The sequence below is a fragment of the Staurois parvus genome, unplaced genomic scaffold (assembly GCF_062004578.1).
Source record: "Staurois parvus isolate SC_StPar_1 unplaced genomic scaffold, SC_StPar_1.0 ptg000170l, whole genome shotgun sequence".
In the NCBI taxonomy this organism is placed as follows: domain Eukaryota; kingdom Metazoa; phylum Chordata; class Amphibia; order Anura; family Ranidae; genus Staurois; species Staurois parvus.
The window spans coordinates 5,800,499-5,807,999 of record NW_028317966.1 but is presented as its reverse complement, the minus strand read 5'-3'; positions in this window follow the sequence as shown (position 1 = coordinate 5,807,999).

Sequence of the window (7,501 nt, the reverse complement as noted above, 5' to 3'; positions counted from 1 at the left end):
CCCATATAGTAATTCATCCCCCATAGTAATTCATCCCCCATATAGTAATTCATCCCCCATAGTAATTCATCCCCCATATAGTAATTCATCCCCCATAGTTATTTATCCCCCATATAGTAATTCATCCCCCATAGTAATTCATCCCCCATATAGTAATTCATCCCCCATAGTAATTCATCCCCCATAGTAATTCATCCCCCATATAGTAATTCATCCCCCTTATAGTAATTCATTCCCCATATTGTGTCAATTCACTTACCTTTGCTCCGCGCGTTCTTCTCGCCGTGTTCCCGCGCCGTTACGGTCTTCAGGGCGGACTGTGAGAGGAGAGGAGTTCGTCACGCTGCCCCGCCTACATCCTGACAGCCAATGTTTGCCACGCCCCGCAGGCCGGATTAAAAGGTCCGCCGGGCCGTATGCGGGCCGTAGTTTGCCCATTGCTGGGCTACCTGCAGAGTCCTGACTTTTGGGCCGCCCGAGAGGAGGGAGGGGAGCGGGCGCCCCGGCACACAGAAGAGCCACATTAAAGTGTGCAAAGAGCCGCATGTGGCTCGCGAGCCGCGGCTTGCCGACCACTGCCATATACCATCAGAAACACGTATGGATTGTGGATTATAGATTGTAACGTTAGAATTATTATCGAATCCATCAGAATTATTTTTGAATCTGTTAGAATTGTTTTAGAATCCGTTAAAATTATTTTCGAATCTGTTAAAATTATTTTAAAATTCAGTCAAATTAGATTAAAAAAAATTCATTTCGAAAAACAAATTAAAAAAATGTAACTAATCAAACAAAACTAAATTAGTCAAATAACGAATCGAAATGAAATGAAACAAAACAAATTTTTCATTTTGCACATCTATTTGCCTTTCCATGTTATTTTTCTACAAAGAAGCAAGGTCCAGATTCAGTCTGTTATCTTTTGTTTCTATCAGAATTATCATTTGAAGTTCAAACGTTTTCCTGAGTATTCTTAACTTGGATGTCCTCCCACATGCGCGCCTTTTGCGCTCCTCCTGGGGCGTGCATCTGGAGCGCTCTGTGACCGCTGTGTGTTTTGGAAATAGCAGATCACAGATCAGGGTAAAGGGCCAGTCACAGTGGCCGTTTACCATGTGATCAGTTGTGCCCAATCACATCTGTCGCAGTGTAAAGAGACTCAATTCCTTTCCTCACATAGAAACCGTGTGTGAGGTAAGGAGAGCCGATCTGTTTAGGATCACAGAAGAGTGTTTAGATACTCTGATTTTTCACACAGTATGTAAACACATAAAAAAACTTTTTGTCACTGTGCTTAGTGATAAAACCACAATTATTAATACAGCTGCACTCAAAAACATCTACCATGTACTCAAGATATATTAATACAATATGTTGTGCTGTGTATAGATAAATAAATACCAATATAGTAAACAGTATAATAAATGTGATTATTTCTAAATGGCATGTAAACCAAAGTTCCTATTTAGCTTAATTCACCCGTGAAGAAAGTGTCCACCTGTTAGGTACCACCCGGCGGTATCTCTAGTGAACCACAGAACGGGATTCCCCAGGGTGCGGAGTCTAAGCCCCAGTCTGCTTATTCACCAGAGCCCCTGATGGTGGGGATGGACTTGGACCAGGTCGCGGCCCCTGGGTACGCCCAACCGTGGTAGAGAGGACCGCCGGAGGTATGTACAGGAGGAGAGCCTGATGTGAAGAGGCTGGCAGGCCCTGGACAGTAGCGACTGGATCCGAGCGGGATGGATGGATGGGTGGATGACAGTATGGAGTATAGCGGGTCAGACAAGCCAGGTCGGTAACAGCAGAGGCAGAACAGTACAGGGCAGCAGGCAGAGAGTAACCGGGTCACGAGAAAAGGTTCGGCAACAGGAGGTCAAATAATTCAGGAGTAGGCAGAAGAATAGTCAGGGACGAGCCAGGGATCAGAGCAGGAGACGGTCAACGGATCAGGGTCAGACAGGGTCGGCAACTAGCAATCTCTCAGGAACACAGGATAACAGGAAAAGGAGGAAAGACCATACGGCAATTTGAGTATTGCCAGAGTCTGTTTAAATAGTGTGCCCTGTGCACTCATTGGTGCCAGGCTGTGAGCGCGAGTGCGCATGCGCGGCCGCCGTTGCCGCCACGGGCGCCCAGGTCCCAGTGCCCGCACGCTAGTGCGCCTAGACAGACCGCACATGTGCATCGCGGTAACTCCCGGAGTCCCTGATACCACCATCAACAGAATCTTGTGAAAAGTGTATCCACCACCACCAAAGGCAGCCTCTTACTGTTTTCTAGACTGTTTTTGGTATGGGAATAGGGGTGTTTCTAAAGAAGTTAAGAAACTTGGGAACATAAACCAGTTTCAAGAGGTTCACCCTGTCTACAGGGGACAAGGGCAGTGCCCACCAGGCTTGACACTTCCGAGTAAGTTGAAAAGTCAAAGGAGTAATATTATCCTCCATATAAGCCTCCAGCCGACTCCTCACCCTGACCCTCAGGTAAGTAAACTCTTCCACCCACTTTAGCAGGTACTTTAGTACACTTTGGTACAGTGTACACTTCCGATCCTGAGGAGTGAAGGGAGAACAAGACAGATTTCTCCCAGTTAACCCGAATACCTGAAAAATGTCCAAACAAGTCAAAAATATCTAGAGCAGAGTTGAACGAAGAACCCACATCTCGTACGTACAGTAAGGTGTCATCTGTGTATAGGGGAATTTTTTTGTGACGTGTTCCCACTCGTGTTACCCTGCACCCGTGAATCTTGATGCAACAGAATCGCCATTGGCTTGATGGCAAGAGTAAACAGACCTGGGGAAAGCGGACATCCCTGCCTCGTCCCTTTGTACAAGGGGAAAGAAGCAGATCGCACTCCATTGAGCCGAACCCTAGCCACTGGGTAACTTTAAAACAGCTTCAGTCAGGCGATGACAAAGGGAGGCAATCACCTTCGGGACATCCCCAGTTGTGAGAGCTACATGGGTAAACAGGCATCTAATATTAATATTAGTACCCCCACCCGTCATGAACCCAGATTGGTTAGGATGTACCAATGTCGTTATGACCGAATTCAGCCGGTGAGCCAGTATTTTTCTAAGCAACTTGGGATCGACATTCAATAACAATATGGAGTGGTATGAAGAACACAAATCCCCTTTTTTTTAGGGACTACAACTATCACCGCTTCTGACATAGAGGAGGGAAAGATCCCATTTCTCAAGGAGTTTATCAGCATAGCATGTAATCGGGGGCCCAAGTCCTCTGCATACATCTTATAGAACTCAACAGGAAACCCGTCATGGCCAGGTGTTTTTCCGGATTGAAGAGAGGAAATAGCTATCTTCACCTATTTCAAAGTGATGGGAGAGTCTAAACAATCCTTGCATGGGGAAGTTGGAATAGGGAAGTCTACATTCAAGAGATAGGTATTAATGTCATCTGGAGTGTAAGTCCTGATGACAGTGCAGTGGCTAAATGGTTAGCACTTGTGCCTTGTAGTACTGGGGTTACTGGTTCAAATCCCAACCATGGCACCACCTGCCTGGAGTTTGCATGTTCTCCCTTTGCCTGCATGGGTTTCCTCCAGATACTCCAGCTTCCTCCCACACTCCAAAGACATGCTGGTAGGTTAATTGAATCCTGTCTAAATTGGCCCTAGTATGTGTATACTGAATGAATGTAAATTAAGGACCTTAGATTGTTTGGTCCTTGGGGGTTAGGGACTGATGTGATGTGAATGTACACTATATATCTTAAGCACTGCATAAATTGATGGTGCTACATAAGTACCTGAAATAATAAGTCACCCTTGAAGTATATAGTCCCTTATAATAAGAAGCAAAGCAATCTGTAATAGACCAAGATTCCCTAAGAACCTCCCTGGAGGAGGCAAGGATACGGGGCACACTCATGGCAGGAGTTTGTTCCCGGGCAATCCAGGCTAAGAGTCTGCCCGTCCTTTCTCCCAGTTTTTTTTTTTTAAAGAATATTTATTGGGTTTTCACAAAATAAAACATTTCAAAGTGGCGAGTACACATATGACATATAACCCCTAGACGCCAAGCGCACGCAAATATGGGGCCTCTTGGCGTCTGGGCCTTGACGCCAAGCGGCCGCATATTTGTGTACCATTTAAAAATACATATGTGCTGAGAGCGCGCACCCTACATGTTCCGACTCACGGAAAAGTCCCTATCTCCCCTTGCGATCGGGACCTTTTCCAATCATGTGACCGCCGTGACAGCGAATCATCGCGGTCACATGAAACCCTGCCCTGCCTCCCGACTTCTGAAACTCTTAAAGGGCCAGGAGGCGCCGGCGCAGAGGGGTTAAAAAAAAAAACTTTTCCCCTGCAAGGCAATGTCATAATGTGCTAGTATGCAGCACATACTACTAGCACATTATCTGAAACCTACCGTAAAACAAAGCCCTCTAGCGGTGCGGTGACACCACTGACAGGACTTCCATCTTTACTCGGTCCTTATTTCGGATTCGCAAGCTCCAGCGACTTGGAAGGATGAGCCGTGATGACATCACTCCCGCACATGAGTCATTGTTTACTGCACGCAGCTCTGAAGGAACGGCGCGAGTATGCCATTCTTTCAGCATGCACCGGAGCTGCTACACAAATACTTGGTACATGGTACATGTTTAGGAGATATTTACAGTACCTACTGTACAGGTAAGCCTTATTATAGGCTCACCTGTAGGCACAAGATAAAAAAAAAAAGACATTACCACTTTAAGTGAAAACTACTTCTAACTATAAAATTATCAGTAAATCTTGGAATCTGAATTTATTTGCATATCTCATCAGGTACCAAAAAAATCGAGCTTGATCATACCCTCTTTACACCCTAAGCTTTCACACATAAGCGGACAAATACCTAATATAAGGTCGACTCTGTGATAAAAAAGGCTTCATTGGTTAAATGTTGATTGAGACATATTTGATTGGACAACTGTTTCATTGATACTACATAATTTGTCAGCCATGTGTTAGTGTACTATTATTTTTAGTTTTGTAATTTTATTTTTTTGATTTGTGAATTAAAAACATGTTCCCTTAAGTTTAAATGTCGATTTGGATGCCAACTGTTCCATTGATACTAGATATTTTTACAAAATACATTTTTATTTTTTATTTTTGTAATTTTATGTTTTTTTAGATCTATGAATCAATGGATGAATGGGTTAAGTGTCAATTGGGGCATTAATTGTTTCTATACTAGATCATTTGTTTGCCGTTTTTTTATTTTTGCAATTTTAGGTTTTTCTTTCTAGATCTATGAATTAATAACACATGCCCTCTATGAGTTAAAAGGTTGATGGTCTCATCAATATTAACCACCTGCCCTCCAGAGGATTTACCCCCTTCCTGACCAGGCCATTTTTTGTGTTACTTTAACTGAAAATTGTGTGGTCATGCAACGCTGCACCCAAATTACATTTACGTACTTTTTTCCTCATGAATAGAGTTTTCTTTTGGTGGTATGTGGTTGCCTGAGCGTTTTTTATTTTTTGCGCTACAAAAAAAAGACCGACAATTTTGAGAAATAAACAATATTTGTGACTTTTTGCTATTAAACGTGCGCAGTAAAAAAATTTAAAAAATCAAATTTTGGCATAAATGTAGGCCAAAAGGTATTCTGCTACATGTCTTTGCTAAAAAAAATCCCAAGACATGTACACTGTCTTGGTGTCACTGACATCCCCAGTGACACCAATACAGCAATCAGTGCTAATAAAAAGCACTGACACTGTACTGGGCAGGAAAGGGTTAATATGTGGGGTGATCAAATGGTTAACTGTGTGCTGTTTCACTGTGTGTGTGCTTTACACTGTAAGCACACTGTATGGGTCTGCTATGCAGAGACATACAAAGCAGTATGCAGGAGCTTACATGAGGAGAGATCTGTGTTGTTTATACACAGGTCTCTCTCCCATGAGAGATACTCGGTGATTACTGGGTCCTGGCAAGGAACTTCCGGACGGGACCCAGTGATTGACAGCCGAGGCTGTGAATGGCGGCTCTAACCAGAACTGCAAAATCACGTATATATACATGATTTTGCGCACTCGTGCCACCCTGTAGCAGTATTTTTGTTATAGGGTGGCGTGGAAGCTTTCAAATAATTTGTTTTTTATGTGTTAATGTATTTTTATGTTTGGTTTTATTGTTACAGTTTTATGTTTTTTCAGATAGGTACTACTATATTCCCATATATAGGCTCTTTTTTATACATCCCTGCAATTTTAGCAAATGTTTGAATTTGCCTGATTTTATCTGATTTTTATTTTATTAATTGTGTCTGTATATTTATATTTCTTAACAAAACAGACAACCTCCTGCACATAAGTGTGATATCCCAGTACAGGTGCTAAAATGATCTCCATATCACAAGAATAGTACTTCAGGCCTTGCTGCCCTCTCAAGACTAGGAATGTCCTGAAGCAACTAAAAAACACAGAGGGTGCATCAGCCTAGTGCAGTGGTGGGCAACCTTTTTTTTCAACTGAGCCAAATCTCGCCAAAACCACGATTCAAATTTATTTTGAGAGCCACATTTTTAAAACTGAAAATACATCCCCCATATAGTAATTCATCCCCCATAGTAATTCATCCCCCATAGTAATTCATCCCCCATATAGTAATTCATCCTCCATAGTAATTCATCCCCCATATAGTAATTCATCCCCCATAGTAATTCATCCCCCATATAGTAATTCATCCCCCATAGTAATTCATCCCCCATATAGTAATTCATCCCCCATAGTAATTCATCCCCCATAGTAATTCATCCCCCATATAGTAATTCATCCCCCATAGTGATTCATCCCCCATAGTAATTAATCCCCCATATAGTAATTCACCCCCCCGTATAGTAATTCATCCCCCATAGTAATTCATCCCCCATATAGTAATTCATCCCCCATATAGTAATTCATCCCCCATAGTAATTCATCCCCCATATAGTAATTCATCCCCCATAGTAATTTATCCCCCCTATAGTAATTCATCCCCCCTATAGTAATTCATTCCCCATAGTAATTCATCCCCCATATAGTAATTCATCCCCCATATAGTAATACATCCCCCATAGTAATTCATCCCCCATATAGTAATTCATCCCCCATATAGTAATTCATCCCCCATAGTAATTCACCCCCCATATAGTAATTCATCCCCCATAGTAATTCATCCCCCATATAGTAATTCATCCCCCATAGTAATTCATCCCCCATATAGTAATTCATCCCCCATAGTAATTCATCCCCCATATAGTAATTCATCCCCCCTATAGTAACTCATCCCCCCTATAGTAATTCATTCCCCATATTAATTCATCCCCCATATTAAGTCCCCAAGTCTCCCCTGTGTCAATTCACTTACCTTTGCTCCGCGCGTTCTTCTCGTCGTGTTCCCGCGCCGTTCTGGTCTTCAGGGTGGACTGTGAGAGGAGAGGAGTTCGTCACGCTGCCCCGCCTACATCCTGGCTGCCCCGCCTAC